The sequence below is a fragment of the Bos indicus x Bos taurus genome, chromosome 13, assembly GCF_003369695.1.
Source record: "Bos indicus x Bos taurus breed Angus x Brahman F1 hybrid chromosome 13, Bos_hybrid_MaternalHap_v2.0, whole genome shotgun sequence".
Classification (NCBI taxonomy): Eukaryota; Metazoa; Chordata; class Mammalia; order Artiodactyla; family Bovidae; genus Bos; species Bos indicus x Bos taurus.
The window spans coordinates 29,868,999-29,887,226 of NC_040088.1; the positions used below are offsets into that span (position 1 = coordinate 29,868,999).

General features: G+C 46.6%; 2 pseudogenes; one reads left to right on the forward strand and one right to left on the reverse strand.

Annotated features, from left to right (window-relative positions):
- The first annotated feature begins 894 nt into the window (after window positions 1-894).
- Window positions 895-3,503, forward strand: LOC113902807 (annotated as a pseudogene).
- A 12,548-nt stretch (window positions 3,504-16,051) lies between these two features.
- Window positions 16,052-17,573, reverse strand: LOC113902808 (annotated as a pseudogene).
- Window positions 17,574-18,228: the final 655 nt, after the last annotated feature.

Here is an 18,228-nt window from a genome sequence, read left to right on the forward strand (position 1 = left end):
TTTCAGGTGGACAGCAAAGGGATGCAGTCATCTATGTACATGTAGCCATTCTCCTCCAAACTCCTCTCCCATCCAGTTTGCCACATGTGACTGAGCAGAGTTCCTTGTGCTTTATGGTAGGTCCTTGTTGGTTATCCATTTAAAATATAGCAGTGGGTACCTGTCCATCCCCAATTCCCTAACTATCCCTTCCCCCATCTGGTTGTCTATCTTAAGACCTCTCCACCCCCGCAGTTTCATAAGTATTCTAAGTTATTTTCTATTTCATATGCACATTTCTTCTATCTAATACACACACAGTCACACTCACATACACAGTTAGCTGACAGTTGGATAATCAGAACATCAGTCTACCTGTAATTGATATGCAGGTACAGGGCCAGGAGGGCCAGGGAAGCAGACTCATTGTGTCCAGAGTTTACATCATCCTCCTGTCCAGCATCACATCTGACATGAACTAAGTATCAAAGTCAGCTGCTAAATTCTGCCTTCTATTGGGTTGGCCACAAAGTTCGTTCAGGTTTTTCCATTAGATGTACAGAAAACCTGAATGAACTTTTTGGCCAACCAATACATTTTCCATCTCTGGTCTTCCTCTTACTTAAGAAGGAAGCAGAGGTGTTCCCTGCGCTGTCCCAATCCATCACGCTCACATCTCCAGAACCTACCACCCCAAGCATCTCTGTCCACTCCTTCCATGGCCCCGTGGCTACCTCCTTGCTTCAGGCCACCATCATCTCACTGTGAATCTCTGCAGCCCTGGCCCCCCAGGCTCCTGACTCATCCTCTCCTGAGGCAGTCCCCATCAGGCAATGAGGAATCTTTCTAAATTGCAAACCCCACCTCCTCTCTTCCACAGCCCCCTGTTGGCTTCTGGATACAGTCCAAAACTCCCACACTCGGCTGAGACTGCCTTTCAGGATCCTGGCCTTTCTCTACTTAGGAAAAGAAAAAACTGCAGGCTCACTTCTCAAATTATGTCTCCTGGCTCCACACTCTGGCCAGAGAAAACTAAAGTCCTTCAGAAGCACCAAGCTTTCTTTTCCATAGATCTCAACCTTCTTGGCTATGTCCTCCCTCACCCGCTAAGAAGTGAAGACACACCTACCCACCTCCTGCCCCTGGTGATTCTGATTCAGGAGGTCAGATGCGATCCCCGTGACTACATCCTACAGACGACTTCTTCGTCCAGGGTGCAGAAACACTGCTTTTAGCCTGCAGGCTGTAAGCATGTTATTCCCTCTGCTGGGAATCCTCTTCTACCTCCTTCGACCCCAGCCCCCGCCTCACCACTGGGCATCTTCTCTGTTCTTTGAAGTCATAGCTGAGAGGCTTCTTCCTCCAGGAACTTCCCTTGACCTCTCAGGTGAGGGGGTCCCCTCTGAACTCCCCCAGCCCCTGGCATTCCCCGATTCAAGTATGTATCCCCCTATAATAAAACTGCTGGATTTCTCGTCTTCCACCCCAGACTCTGAGTTTGGAAGAAACAAGGATGTTCCTGCACGGGGCAGAAACTCGACACATGGTAGGCATTTAGTAAATGTTTGCCATCTAAAAAAAAAAAGAATGAGCAAATAAATGGATGAAAAGATGGCTGTGGCTGTTTTCAAGACAGAAACTGCTCAGCCCAGCCAAAGGAGAGATGAACAGTCTGGCCTGTAGAGGGCACCAGGCTGCTTTTGAATCTCCAGGTTCAAGCCCTGGGAGTCAGCACTGCTGTCAGTCAGAGAGGCGCCCAGTGCTCACTGGTCATTTTGCTGCACCGAAGATTAAGTAGGAGGTGTTTGCTTCCAGCCAATGTGTATAAACTGAATGTTCAACCCTCACTCCTAACAACAGGTACCACATCCCATGACTTACAATGAAAACTGCCGTAACTGTACCAGCCATTGGCTGGGTTTCTGTTCCCAGATGGGGATGTGAGAGGGGAAAAGAGAGAGAGACGGAAGGAAGGTAAGAAGGGAGAGAGAGAGAGAAGAGTTTCTATTAAAACTGCTCATCCTGGAGAAGCAGAGGAAAGTACTCTACGTTTCCAAGCTGACTTTTTCCTCTCTCTCCCTATTGTTCTCTTTCTCTCTCCCTTTCTCCATCCTTTTATTCTGGGGAAGAACAAAATCCAAGAGTGCACTGGAAAAGCATCTAAAAGAAGAATGTGGAAGGAATTTTTTTCTTTCCTGAAATCAGCAGCAACTGCAGCCTCAGGACCCTGCTGGAGTTCCCGCCCCGATCAGCCAGCCTTCTGTGAGCAATGGATGCTTCGTGCTATCTGCACTCTGCTCAACCATCACACCTACCAGCTCAGAGCATCTCGCAGCCCCTAACTTCAGCAATCGGAGCAGCAGCAGCTTCTACGAACAGGTCTTCCTCAAGCCTGAGGTCTTCTTGGCCCTGGGCATTATCAGCCTTCTGGAAAACATCCTGGTCATCCTGGCTGTGGTCAGGAATGGCAACCTGCACTCCCTCATGTACATCTTCCTCTGCAGCCTGGCCATGGCTGATATGCATGTCCATCAGGGCATGTCCAATGCCCTGGAGACTCTCACGATCCCCGTGGTCAACAGCGACTACCAGACCTTCAAGGACCAGTTCATCCAGCACATGGACAATGTCTTTGACTCCATGATCTGCATCTCCCTGGTGGCCCCCATCTGCAACCTCCTGGCCATTGCAGTCAACAGGTACACCACCATCTTCTACATACTTCGCTACCACAGCATCATGACCATGTGGAAGGTGCTGGCCCTGATTGCGGCCATCTGACTGGGCTGCAGGGTCTGCAGTGTGGTGTTCATTATCTACTCCGAGAGCAAGATGGTCATCGTGTGCCTGCTCACCCTGTTCCTTGCCATGCTGCTGCTCATGGGCACCCTCTATGTGCACGTGCTCCTTTTCATCCTGCTTCACATTGAGCACATCACTGCACAGCTGCCCGCCGATGGGGTGGCCCACTGGCCAGCAGCACTTGTGTATGAAGGGGGCAGTTGCCATCAGCAGCCTGCTGGGGGTCTCCATCTTCTGCTGGGCCCCCTTCTTCCTCCACCTCGTCCTCATCATAACCTGCCCCACCAACCCCACTGAGTCTGCTACACCGCCCACTCCAACTCCCACCTGGTCCTCATCATGTGCGCTGCCATCATCAACCTGGTGATCTATGCTTTCTGGAGCCTGGAGCTGCACAACACCTTCAAGGAGATGCTCTGCAGCTGCAATGGCATGAATGTGGGATAAGACATGGGGCCATGGGAAGAGTACTCAGTCTGGTCACCTTTGACCCTCCAGCCAGCCCAGGTGTTTAGCAGGAAGGGAGAAAACTACTTAAAAGACATAAAAAATGTGTTATTAGCCATGATCCTCTGTGTCTTTTGTTTTTAAGCTTGCAGAGAGCATTTTGAAAGGGAAACATGGATATAACAGGCTCTCTGAAAGGATGCCCACGTGCTGAGCGATTGTGTTAAGTCACTTCAGTCATGTCCGACTCTTTCGTGACCCTGTGGACTATAGTCCACCCGGCTTCTCTGTCCATGGGCTTTTTCAGGCAAGAATACTGGAGTGGTTGCCATTTCCTCCTCCAGGGGATCTTCCTGACCCAGGGATTGAACCTGTGTCTCCTGTGTCTCCTGCATTGCAGGCAGATTCTTTACCGGCTTAACCATGAGTAAATCACAAACTCTGATTTCTTGAATAGTCACTGGTAGGGGGGAGGACCTATGGGGATCACTCGGGTGCTGTCTGAATTCATTTTCATGCATCCAGAGTCTGTGATGGTTCCCACTCACTCCTTTATGTTTCAGGTCAGACGGACTGAAGGATTTGCAGTAACAGTAAGAGTGGCTGGAATCTCCCTCAAGCAAACCTGTTACAGATACTAACACCTAGCTGCTGGCTGCTCAAATGGCTTTGCCCTCATCTCTTAAGAGACTGAGTTTCTTGTCTATTAATCTATTTACAGTAAAACAACTTCCTAAAACCAGCAACCTCTTTGTGGAAGAAGTAATACTATGCTGTTTGCCCCTCTTCTTGACTCCATCCGCCCTCCTCCCGTCCAAATAGCATGGGAATGGAACCCACTTCTATTTTTGTGTTATTGTTTTTGTTGTTGTTGGGTTTATAATCATTCAACACAGGGCAGCTTGCAAGACTCTAATGAAAGAGAAGTAAAGTGCTTTGGAGAATCAGAACATACCCATGTACAAAGTATTTTGATATCTTGCTATTTTAAGGCATACATTTCCCTATTTCAAAAAGGCGATTTTTCCTATGATTCCTTTTCTGTCTTTAAAACAAGAGAGGGAATCATGGGTGGGAGGACATGTGTTTCAAGAAACTGCTGGACTGTAGTTTCAGGAAGTTAGACTCTGAGCTGCCTGTAGTTTTCTTGGAAGCTGTTTTGTTCATAAGAACTGAGTCTCTAGCACAGGTTTTCTATTTGCCAGGAGAAATAGCAATAACCTCAGATATGCAGATGACACCACCCTTATGGCAGAAAGTGAAGAGGAACTAAAAAGCCTCTTGATTAAGGTGAAAGTGGAGAGTGAAAAAGTTGGCTTAAAGCTCAACGTTCAGAAAATGAAAATCATGGCATCCGGTCCCATCACTTCATGGGAAATAGATGGGGAAACTGTGGAAACAGTGTCAGACTTTATTTTTCTGGGCTCCAAAATCACTTCAGATGGTGACTGCAGTCATGAAATTAAAAGACGCTTACTCCTTGGAAGGAAAGTTATGACCAACCTAGATAGCATATTCAAAAGCAGAGACATTACTTTGCCAACAAAGGTCCGTCTAGTCAAGGCCATGGTTTTTCCAGTGGTCATGTATGGATGTGAGAGTTGGACTGTGAAGAAGGCTGAGCGCCGAAGAATTGATGCTTTTGAACTGTGGTGTTGGAGAAGACTCTTGAGAGTCCCTTGGACTGCAAGGAGATCCAACCAGTCCATTCTGAAGGAGATCAGCCCTGGGATTTCTTTGGAAGGAATGATGCTAAAGCTGAAACTCCAGTACTTTGGCCACCTCATGCGAAGAGTTGACTCATTGAAAAAGACTCTGATGCTGGGAGGGATTGGGGGCAAGAGGAGAAGGGGACGACAGAGGATGAGATGGCTGGATGGCATCACTGACTCGATGGACATGAGTCTGAGTGAACTCTGGGAGTTGGTGATGGACAGGGAGGCCTGGCGTGCTGTGATTCATGCGGTCACAAAGAGTTGGACACGACTGAGTGACTGATCTGATCTGATGAAGGAGGATGGTTTCTAATTCGCAGTTCCTTTTGTTTGACATGGTGTGGAAGTTGGGTGACCCTGTTATCAAGGTCTATACTGTATCAAGTAAAGTGATTCACTCCTGTGAACTCAGGGCAAGCTTTGCTGATGAACGCTGTCCAAAGCTGTGTGCTGCATGCATCCATCAGACCCCCTTCCACCCCAGGGGACTTTGGACTGTACTTTCTGGATGTCCCCAAATTCCCCTCTCCCATGAATTCTTACATTATGCTGTGTCTTTGGTATACAACTGTGTATTTTTCTTGTGCTGTAATGTTTTGGGGTTTTTGTATTTTATCTGTGCTAATGTGAACAATATGATTTGTGTCTCGCTTTGGTTGTGATGTTTGGAAATAATGAAAGGCTTTCGTGGCTGATAAACGTGTGTCACATTGAACTGTACCACCTGGAAGCATCCTCCTGCTTCTGCTTGTGGCCATTGTTCGTGACGTTGCAATTCCATGACTATTTTGTCAATGGTGCAAACATCCCATTGACCACACTGCTGATCTTTTCTAGGGTAATGCTTTTTAGCCAAACTACAAAACTCTCCCATTTCGTTTCCAAACATACGAGGCTGAAATTCCTGGGCCACTCTGCACTATTATAATCGAGACACCAAAGAATAGGTCTTTGCCACTCAGCAAATTAATGTGGAAAGTGGGAACTGAATTCTTTGAAAATGGTATTGACAGCCATACGGATTATGATGCCTTTTTTCTATGTAAACAAGATAAAATAACATACTTTGCACTCTTTTATGTTAGTTTTCACATTAAAGTCTCCAACATAGGTGAATCACCTCACAGATGAAGAAACTTCATCCTAGAGGGGTTATGTGACTGCCCCAAAATGCCCAGCTAAGTCAGGGTCACTGTATATTTTGTGCCCTGGAGCTGATGTCTTTTTGCACCAACATGATGCGGCCAACAGGTTTCCATAATCAAAACGGACCCAGCTGCCCTTTCTATATACATTTTAGCTGAGAGCATTGCTTCTGAACAGGAATGCCTGCTGGAATCACCCTGGATCTTGTTCAAGTGCTGAAGCTCATTCAACGGGTTGGGAGTAGAGCCTAAGATTCTGAATTTCTTTTTTTATCCTTTATTTTTAAATGGAGTATAACTGCTATATGATGTTGTGTTAGTTTCTGCTGTACAACAACGTGAATCCGCTATAAGCATATTTATATCCTCCCTCTTGAGCCTCCCCCCATCCCCTCCCATCCCAGCCCTCCAGGTCATCACAGAGCACCATCCTTGTGCTAGACAGCAGCTTCCCACTAGCTATTGTACATGTGGTAGTGTATATACGTCAATGCTATTCTAGATTCTGAATTTCTGACTCTGACAAGCTCCCATAGGATATGGCTGCTCGTCTGGGGACATCCTTTTAAATAGCAGGGACACAGAGCACTTATACATAAGTATAGTGCAGAGCCAAAAATACACATGCAGGGCTGACCCCATGCCAGGAATTGGGCTAAGTTCCTTGCAGGCACTCACTTCTTTGATCTCTGCATGACCTCTTGAGGCAAACACGAGGCTCATCCTTATTTTACAGATGAGGCATCTGAAACTCAGGAGTCTACAGAAACTCAGCTACAAGTGGAGAAGTGGAGATTCAAACTTGAGGTGCCTACCCACATCCCCAAGTCCAACCTGGACACCCTAGCACCTCTCCTGAAAACAGCATCATTGAACTGTGGCCCAATGGCCCCAGAGGGGCATTGCTGCTGTGGAGGGAGGCTTTAAGGACTATTTCTACAACCAGGAGTCCATATGTTCATAACAGAGCTTCCATCAAGCTGTCATAAAAACCAAGAAAACAATTCATCATTTTACTTGCTCTGCTCTTCCAAAGTCTGTGGGTAGCCCTGGGAGTGCAACCTTTTCTGGAGTGAATGATCCTGGACATCATGCTGCCACTGTCTCCTCCATGACCACTTTCCCAGACCTTCATGAGGAAATCCACTGTGCATTTTAAACAAGGGGACAGTCAGGTTCAAAAAATGCTTAATTTTTGGAAATAAAAGTACATTGTGATTTTCATTCATTTGTTGGGCTCACTTGCACCCTCTTTCGCCAAGGCAGAATCACAGCAGGTGTTGACTTATGGCACCCCTAGAAATCATCACCTGTGGTCCTTATTTAAGTTGAACTTTTCAGCTTAATTGTGTTGACTTTCTATAGGGCTTGGGGTCGCAAAGAGTCAGACATGACTTAACAACTAAACAACAGCAACAACATCCCAGAACCAACATAAATCCAGAAACTGGGAAGAAACAGTTGACAAAACGCAGAAAACAAGCAAACCCTTCAAATGAAGAACTCAACCTTTCTCACATAAGAACACTTAAGTGAGAATCAAATAAGTGACAATAATAATAAAATGCCTTACCTGACATTATTATGTGCCAGACATTGGACTAAGCACTTAGGTATATTAACTCATTGAATTCTCAGGAAAACCCTATGAGGTAATAAGAACCATTAAAATCTTGTCCTGTAGAAAAAGAAACTTATTAAAAAGTAGGTTAATCATTCAGACTCGAGCTACTCAGAATTCGAGGAGCAGAGCTGGGACTCAGCCCACAGTCAGGCTCCTAGGTCCATGGGTCGCCCGGGTACCCGTTGTGTGATGAAGCATGTGGCCTGTGGTGATACTCTTCAGGTTTGAAGGGACGCCAGCAGCTCTCAGACCCAATAGAGAACTTTGTGTACTTTCTAATGGAAGTATTAATAATGAATATACAGAAAAATCCTTACAAATTCTCCTTTTTGCCATCTTTTCATCAGGTGACACAGAAAGCCTCTTTACCCCCAGAGCCAGCAGTTGAGTGGAAGTGGAAAGCAACTAATGATGTGAGTTGCTCAAGCCAAAGAAATGCATTTCCCATGAAACACCTGGATAATTGGCTCATTTCCCTGAATGTTATATAGAGCACAGGTCTGACCTGAAAAATAGATACTGAGAAACAAAGAAGAAAGGAAGATTCTTTCTTGGTTTCTAAGTGCAGGAGGGACAGAATCCTTCCCTATGCGTATTCCATTCATGTGGGACATGCGCTGGGTTTTAAAAGGTTGGCACTCTCATGCATCCTCAGAGGGAACAGAATAGCAATGTCACTGATGGTCTCTTAGGGTGGATGCCACAAGAGGTGCTTTGAAGATCTCTGTTTATCAGGAAATAAAATGGTTTGTCCCTCTCTGAAAACACTGGGGGCGTCAGCGGAGGAAACGGAGCTGAAATTCAGTGCTTGGGACCCAGTGTGTCTCTAGTCTGGTGTGGCCGTGAGCAAGTCTGTCACCGTCTCTGGGCTTCAGTCATGTATCCCTGCAGCTAGCAGAACTGGACTCGATGGGAGGTTTTCAGCTTTGCCCCTGTCCACGGCGGTCCCAGGTGACTGCTGCCTCAGGACTGCAAATCAGGTGACTCAGACCCCTCTCAACATCAGCCACAGGGAGGTGCCTGGTCCATGAGTCCTCCACATCTGGGGAACAGCAGCCACATGTGACCCAAAGCAGCCCAGGGAGACTCTCAGAACTTGAACTACTGAGAAAGAGCGGTCCCCCTTCCCGTGGACCATTGGGTACCAAGTTGCGCGGGGCTGTAGGAGTGGTATCTGAGGATGAAGCCACCATCAGAGAAAGCAGGAGGCAGACGAAAGAGACAGGATGCCAGCTGTTCTCATTTGCGCACCTGCCTCCAGCTATGCCTGAAGCTAGTCCTATGCCTGGACTTTCTGTTAGGAGCTACTGTCATTTGTAAACAATATCATCGTGACAAATACAGAGGTCTATGGGGGTGGGGTGGAACACGAGGGGGAGGTGGGTCGGGGAAGGGGAGAAAAGAGGGGCAGAGACTGAGAAGAGAGAAGGGCTTCGAGCTCAGGGAGACAGATTCTCCTATGATTTGGCTTACATATTGGGTTTACATATAAGATGTGATGTTAACATCAAAAAGAATTAGCTAGAAGTGAAAACAAAAACCACTAGAGGAGATAATTCAAGGGAACTTGAGATTTGCCTTCCTGTTCTACTGAGGATAAGGCAAGCAGAACTCCCTGGAAATGTTTCTTAATTAGGGTATGAAAAGAAGCAGAAATCTAGACAAGGAAATCAACATTTCCAGTGCTGTGTGTCGCTCACCCCCTCCTTGACCCCTTGATCTTTAGATGAACCCAGATTGAGCACTTTGGTCTGATTCCATAACTAGAGAATGCAAGGATGCTAACACAATTTGGGTTTTCTGGGTAGTCTCGTCCGGAGGGAAAGATGTGCCTTTGTCAGCGGATGATGGGCAGCTAGATGTAGGCCATGCAGCACAGCCCACAATAAACAAATAAAATTAATTTTAAAAAAGAAGTTAGGCCTCAAATATCCCACTCAGCACATAAAATATGTACTCACTTCAAAGTCTACCTTTTCTTCTTCACATCTCACTTCCTCAGTCTTCTCTTCTGTCATCACAAGTATCTGTCCAGTGTTTAATGTAGACCACATACTGTATGCCAGGGGCAGGGGAGGCCACGTCCTCAGGAAGCCTAGGGGGCAGGTGAAGAGACTGCCCTGGACAAGCAAGGTCTGGATCTCCTTTCAAAGTGAGAGACTGCAGGGAAAGAAACAGACTGCAAGGAAAGAAATAGATAGCTCTGGGCAGATCGATCTTTTTAGTGTGTCTCTTTGATCTAATTATCTCACTATCCCAAGCCAGTTTTTCTCATCTGTGTTACAGGAGTGGGTCTTGTTCTTATCAGCTTCCGTGAGGGGGTAAGGAACTCTTCACCAAGTAGATTTTAAATTGCTCGGACTTCCATCCCAACCTTAGATCACCTCTTCAGCAGAGGAAGAGAGAAGGAAGCAAAGATCCAGGGAAAAGACAAACAAACCTCTCCCTGCGTTCAAAGACTCAGCCAGAAAACACTTGAACAAATAAGAATCTGCTTCACCTCTCTTAGGAACAAGAGACAGCTTGTTACTCTCGTGTTTTTAAATTGAATTCTGATGACCTCAATGTATTCCAAGCAAGAGGAGAGTCAAGACTGAATTGCTGACAACAAAAACCCATCTCTAACTGGCTTTTTTAAAAAAAGAGGGAAGAATTTATTAATATTTGTCCTCCTACATCCGGGGACTGAAGAGGTACCATCAGAAATCTCTGTCTCATGAGACTAATTTCCTCACCTTTGGCTTCTTTCTTGGGCAGCTTTATTTTTTTCCTTCCACAGTGTGGACCCAATAGCACCAGACTTCTATCACATCACTGACTCCAGTAGAAAACTGGCTTCTCTGTCCCAATCCTCTCCCTATCCATGCGCCACCACTCAAAAGAGAAGAACTTCAGACCAGCTAAGTTAAATCATAGGCCCACCCCATCTCTAAGCTAATCACTGTGGCAACTGCATGTGCTCAGGCTTGGATGAAACTCCCACCTGGGAGCTGGGGCAGGGCCATCAGCTGTGTAGGGGGTGAGAGTGCAGGAGGAGGTCCCACACCAGACACCTGAGTGCTGTTTCCAAAATCAGGCACTGTCCACTCCCCACTCACCCTCCAGCCCTGTCCCCAGTACTTTTGTAGGCTTGATTTGCAGAATCCACTCATTCTTGCCAGTTTCCTGGATTCTTGTCCTTCCCTTAAGATACACTTGACAGGGATTTTCCTGGTGGTCCAGTGGCTGGGGTTCCACACTCCCATTGTAGGAATCTTGGGTTCAAACCCTGGTTAAGGAACTGGATCCCACATGCTGCAGCTAAGAGTCCCCATGCTGCAAACAAAGATCCTGCATGCCACAACTAAGACCCAGCACAGCCAAATAAATGTTTTAAATATATACATACTTGATCATTTCTAGGTAACTCAATACATTTCTGGGCTTCCCAGGTGCCTATATGCCTGCCTGCCTAGTCACTCAGTCATGTCCAACTCTTTGTGACCTCATAGACTGTAGCCCACTAGGCTCCTCTGTCTATGGGATTCTCCAGGCAAGACTACTGGAGTCGGTTGCCATTCCCAGGTGGCTCAGTGGTAAAGAGTCCACTTGCAATGTAGGAGATGCAGGTTCAATCCCTGGGTCCGGAAGGTCCCCTGGACAAGGAAATGGCCCTTCTCCAGTATTGTTGCTTGGGAAATCCCATGGGCAGAGGAGCCTGGTGGGCTACAGTTGATGGGGCCACAAAAGAGTCTGACACGACTTAGTGACTAAACAACAGCAACACATTTTCAAGTAACTCTTAGCACATTCATTCTAAACTTCTCAAATATCCTTAAAAGACCTTATGCAAAAACACAAATATACATGCCAGAAAAGAGACTTCATTTTGTATCAGGCCAACCTACAGTTTGCTTTTTCTAGTCCTTTGCTTCTAACATTCAGGGCTTGCATAAGCTAATTTGCTGAATTGCTTGTCTCTTATCTCTAGTCTTGTCTTTGGTTTTGCAATACCAAGAGGGGGCAGCTTTAAATTTTCTGGGCCATGGCCCTCCTAAGAACTAACGGAGTGGATGAGTATTATGAATCAGACAGAAATATATGTAAATAGCATCTTAACACTTAAAACAGTAGTGTGAACTGACACATCAAGCAGAGCAAGCCAAGTCAGCACTCAGGGACAACCCAGAGGGATAGGGTAGGGAGGGAAGCGAGAGGGGGGCTCAGGATAGGGGGGACACATATATACCTGTGGCTGATTCATGCTGATATATTGCAAAAACTGTGACAATATTGTAAAGTAATGATTCTCCTGTCAGGGAATGTTTAACAGGAGGATTCCTGTGTGCTGTTATCTGTCTCTCACAAATCCTCTGTTCCTTATCAGTTCCTGGTAACAGGAATGAGTGGAGCTGCACGCTGCTCCCAGGACTGAGGTCATGGGATGGAATGCATGCATGGATTTCCTTCAGTAAACTTCTCCTTATGACAAAACTGCCTAGCCATGACCCTCTTTCCTGAGGTATGGATTGTCTTCTGACCTTATGACCATTGTTAATTCCTTGGTAGCAGTTGCTGTACATTTGGTTTTCTGATCTCTATCATTGTCAAAAGAAATTCCTTGTACAACAGCCTATATATACGTACTGAAAGATCATTAAAGTGCCCTGGCTCCACCAGAGACTTGGGTCCCTGTGTCATTCTTTCTCTCTTTGTCTCTCTCTCTCTCACCCTCTGGCTAATTCTCTGGAGCGTGGAAGCCTGCTGAGCTCACTTTCCTGCCCGGGCTTTCAAGACCTCTTCAAGAGGACACCCTGTGCCTACGTGAGTGGTACAAGCCCTGTCCTAGGGCTTTATTGGTTCTGTGCATAACCCAGGGAATATTAGCCTCTTTCTCTCTTTTGCTTTCTTACCGTCAACTCCAGACCACCAGGTTCCGGTCCATTAAAGGACCACAACATTCTCCAATTAAAATAATTAAAAAAAAACAAAGAATCATGACCTAAATATCACTTTCATTTGAAACTTTTCTCCTCTGTACAGATTATTATTATTAAAAATACATATTATTCATGTAAATATTCTAGCAGCCTTGTTTAGTGTAGCCCCAAAGTGGAAAAGAACCAATTAGAATCCTGTATGGAACAACTAATTGCTTCAAGATTGAGAAAGGAGTATAACAGGGCTGTCTGTTGTCACCCTGTTTGTTTAATCTATATGCTGAGTACATCATGAGAAATGCTGGGCTGAATGAGTTATAAGCTAGAATAAAGGTAGGCAGGAGAAACATCAACAACCTCAGTTATGTGTATGATATCACTCTAATGGCAGAAAGCGAAGAGGAACTAAAGAGCTTCTTGATGAAGGTGAAGGAGGAGAGTGAAAGAGCTGGCTTAAAACTAAATATTAAAAAAAAAAACAACTAATATCATGGCATCCAGTCTCATTACTTCATGGCAAATAGAGGGGGGAAAGTAGAAGTAATGACAGGTTTTCTCTTCTTGGGCTCTAAAATCACTGCAGATGGTGACTGTAGTCATGAAATCAGAAGACATTTGCCTCTTTGTAGGAAAGCTATAACAAACCTAGACAGTGTGTTGAAAAGCAGTGACATTACTCTGCTGACAAAGGTCTGTATAGTCAAGCTATGGTCTTCCCAGTGGTCATGTACGGTTGTGAAAGCTGGACCATAAAGAAGGCAGAGTGCCAAAGAATTGACGCCTTCAAACTGTGGTGCTGGAGAGTCCCTTGGACAGCAAGGAGCTCAAACCAGTCAGTCTCTGGATTCAGTCAACTGTGAATACTCTCTGGAAGAACTGATGCTGGGCCTGAAACTCTAGTATTTTGATCATATGATTCGAATAGCTGATTCACTGGATAAGTCCCTGATGCTGGGAAAGATCAAGGGCAGAAGGAGAAAAGGGCATCAGAGGAAGAGGTGGCTGGATGGCATCACCGATGTAATGGACATGAACTTGGGCAAACTTTGGGAGATGGTGAGGCACAGAGAGGCCTGGCTTGCTGCAGTCCATAGGGTCACAAAGAGTTGGACATTGACTGGGGGACTGAACAACAACAAAAAGTGGAAAAACCCAAATGTCCATCAACTAATAGAGGGATAAACAAAAATGCAGCCCATTCACACAATGAAATATTAGCCATAATAAGGGATGAACTACATTTATAACATGGATGACCTCAAAAATAGTATACCAAGTGAAAGAAGCCAGACACAAAACATGAGATTTTGTATTACTCCATTAATACAAAAATATCCAGAAAAGGAAAATTCATAGAGATGGAAAGTAGATCCATGGTTACCTGGAGCTGGAGCTAGGGATGAGGATTAACTGTAAAAGACACAAGAGATCTCACTGGGGTGACAGAAATACCCTAACACTGGATTGTGGTGTTACTGGATATGATATAAGAAATCAATATTTGGTCTTCATCCCTGGTTCCTGGGACATGATTCCTAAAATCCTTGGAGTCTCTGGGGTGATGAGAGGTCTACATGGCTTCAGGAAGGAGTCCAGTAGCCAAATGACTCATGTTGGGGGCCCCTAGATGGCTTTATGAAGGAGGCTAGTAAGCATGACTAGAGGGTTGTGCTGACCTCCAGAGAGGACAGAGGAGCTAACAGTGAGTTAGTACTGGCTATTGATTTACTCGATCAGAACTACGTAATGGATGCTCCATAAAACCCCAAATGTCAAGGCTCAGGGAGCTTCCAGACTGGTGAAAACACCAAGATGTTGAGAGAGTGACATGCCCAGAGAGAGGTTGGGAACTCAGCACCCCTCCTGCATACCTTGCCCCTATGCCCACATGATCGCTCCTGAGTTGCACCCTTTACCATAAACCAGTCATAGTAAGTATTTTCCTGTGTTCTCTGGAAGTCCCAAAGTATAGCTTGTCAGTGAGAAGTACAAGTGACAACCTGAGATTTGAGACTGACGTCTGACATGAGGACTGTCTGTGGGGCTGAGCCCTGGCATCTGTGGGGTCTGCACAAACTCTTACAAATTTTTTTTTTTATTTCAGATCCATGTATCCTTTATTCCATGACCAACCACTGTGTTGCATCCAGGCAACACCACACAAACAGGCAGTCACCTGCAACCCAGCTGTACAACAATCGGAGGCTTACAGTACATTTAAGGCTTTTAAATTTGGGGGGGAAAAAAAAGGTTTTTAAATAAAACCGAAGAACTCTCAAACCCAAATCCCCAACCAACAGAAGTAGTGTAACAATTTTAAACATCTTACATTTCTGTTGGTGCAACCCCAGTGTCAAAACCCAAATAACTCCTAAATTAAAAAGATTAGTTTTGTGAAATTTTAATTACATAAATTTTTCAAAGCATAAACTTGTCATTTTTTTTGTCTTGGAAATGTTATAAAAAATTTAATAGCAAAACACAGGAATAAAAACATATTAACAAAATGTATTCAATCACTTACATTACAAACAAGGAATCTGCAGTCACAGATTCTGTGGCCTGACAGAAGAAAATTACTCAATAGGAATCTATGCACAATGTGATTGCAAATATGTACAGTACTTTAAAAAAGCCTACAAAAGAGGAAAGTTGGCTAGGTTCTTTGTTAAACCAACCAGACAATCCAAATATTAAAACTGTGGACTAGTGTATTAAACTCACACTTTAAAAAAGTTTCATTTTGTTTAAGAATATTCCAGTTATATTTATATGGTTCCAGTTGATGAAGCCAATCACCATAGTTCCAGTAAATTACCCTTTAATTGATTTGTTTGGGGGAAGATTGGCATGTCAATAAAAATGAAGGAATTTTCATCACAATGGTTTCCAGTTAAACTAATCACAGCTTCACAAATAGACTGAACCCATGAATCCAGTGGCTGAAAGAGAGCTGCAGGTCAAATACTGAGAACACGGGAGGCGAGAGGTTGAAAGTGAAAAAGTGAAGTCGCTCAGTCGTGTCCGACTCTTTGTGACCCCGTGAACCCATGGATCCAGTGGCTGAAAGAACTATGGCCAATCACTATAGTTCCAGTAAATTACCCTTTAATTGATTTGTTTGGGGGAAAAGATTGGCATGTCAATAAAAATGAAGGAATTTTCATCACAATGGTTTCCAGTTAAACTAATCACAGCTTCACAAATAGACTGAACCCATGAATCCAGTGGCTGAAAGAGAGCTGCAGGTCAAATACTGAGAACACGGGAGGCGAGAGGTTGAAAGTGAAAAAGTGAAGTTGCTCAGTTGTGTCCGACTCTTTGCGACCCCGTGGACTGTAGCCCGCCAGGCTCCTCTGTCCATGGGATTCTCCAGGCAAGAATACTGAAGTGGGTTGCCATATTCCTTCTCCAGGGGATCTTCCCAACCCAGGGATCGAACCCGGGTTTCTTGCATTGCAGGCAGATGCTTTCTCCTCTGAGCCACCAGGGAGAGCCACCAAGGAGAGAGGTTGAGTCCTGCATAAATGAATTCTACATGACGGCTAAGGTGGAGAAAGGGGTGTGAGCATCCTTTCTTACAGCATGAGAAAGTGGTCCCCCCACTCAGCTCTCATTCCCGCCCTGCAAGGCAATGAAGCTGGAAGTTACAACTATTCCGTTTAACATGATGTGTGAGTCGGTAGACTCTCTGGATACGAAAGACCGAGAAGTCTTCGGCTGTCTGATGAGGATGCCGGAAAAGCTGGGTGCTTCCTTGTGGTGATCATGCCATGACCGCCGTCCAGTGAAAGTATATGTAACACGGAGGACTCGTGCTTACAGTCAATGAGGTAATGTCAAGTCGTCGTCTTCAGGAATTGGGAAGTTTGTGAGAAATGAAGTTTTAGTCTCCCTAGGTACTGTGCGTAAAGCTTTATGTCACTATGCCCGGCCCGTTCGACCCCGGGCGGCTCCACGGCCTGGGGACAGAGCTCGTACATGGCCAGGCGGTGGGAGAAGTCAATGACCTCGTCCTCTGTGCCGTGAATAACTAACACGGGAGAGGTGACTTTGGAGATCTTTTCAATGCTGGGGAACGCGTCAAAGCAGTACGTTTTCCTGCCGTCGGGAAAAGCCACACGCCATGCAGAGGCGAATGGAGAATCACGGCAGCATACTCGTACCTGGAGGCCAGGTCTACCGTGGGGGCCGTCCCAACGCTCTGGCCGTACAAGATGACGTTCTCGGGACTTGACGCCGTGTATGGGGCAATCCATGCTCCAAAGATAGTAAGATACCAGAGCACACCAGGAAAAGCTAGTGTCTGCAGCTAGCTCATCACAGGCTGATAAAGACAGCAAGAAGATGTTGCTGGGAGGCAGACAGCTAAGTTTTGTGCATTTCAATGATGCAGATTTTTCCGGGTGCGCAGCGCCTGCCACGTGGCGTCGATGTCGGCATAAAGGTTCTTCTTCCGGGGGCTTGACGGAGCTGACGCCGTAGCCGGAGTAGGTAGTAGGAGATGTTGCAGTTGATGCACGAGCCCAGACCGATGTAGAAGTTGCACATCTGGCTCAGGTCCACGGCGTTGCCGTGCGAGAAGAGCAGCGTGTAGTGGCTGGAGAGCGCGCAGCGCACGAACATGCAGCTTAGCTGGTTGTTCCCGGCGGTGCACGAGAAGACCTCGACCGCTTCCAGCTAGCGCTGCGAGCAGTCGGCTCGCTTGCTCAGGTGCAGGCTGCACGCGCCGGGCCCCGCGCCCTCCTCCTCGAACTGCTGCCCGCGGCGGAGGTGGAGGAGTGGAAGCGGCCGAGGCGGGAGCGGGAGTGCCGGGGCCGCGCTGCTCGGGCGGCAGGAAGGCCAGCTTGGCGGCGATGGGGCTCGGGCAGGGCGGGCAGCAGAAGAGCCAGCACAGCTAGCCCAGCGAAAAGCCGTTCATTCTAGGGCCTGGCTCCGGCATTGGGGCGGCTGGAGCGCGCCGCCGCCGCCGCCTGCATAGCAGGCAGGCAGGCCCAGCTGGGAAGCGAGGGAGGGCGGGCGCGCGTGGCTGGAGTAGGCGGGGGCAGGCCCCGGGGCGCGCGGGGGTGCGGGGAGGCGGGGCTGGCCCGGCGGGCGTGGCGCTAGGAGCCGGGGTAGGTCAGCAGTGGCCCAGCGGGCCGGGCGAGGCGCCAAACTACAAATTGAATTGATTTGCAGGACACCCTATTGGCGCTGAGCGCCGAAGGATTGATGCTTTTGAACTGTGGTGCTGGAGAAGACTCTTGAGAGTCCCTTGGACTGCAAGGAGATCCAACCAGTCCATCCTAAAGGAAATCAGTCCTGAGTATTCACTGGAAGGACTGACGCTGAAGCTGAAACTCCAATACTTTGGCCAGCTGATGTGAAGAACTGACTCATTTGAAAAGACTCTGATGCTGGGAAAGATTGAAGGCAGGAGGAGAAGGGGACGACAGAGAATGAAATGGTTGGATGGCATCACCGACTCAATGGACGTGACTTTGAGTAAACTCCGGAGTTGGTGATGGACAGGGAGGCCTGGTGTGCTGCAGTCCATGGAGTCGCAAAGAGTCCGCCGACACGACTAAGCGACTGAACTGATTGGTTTCTAGTAAGTG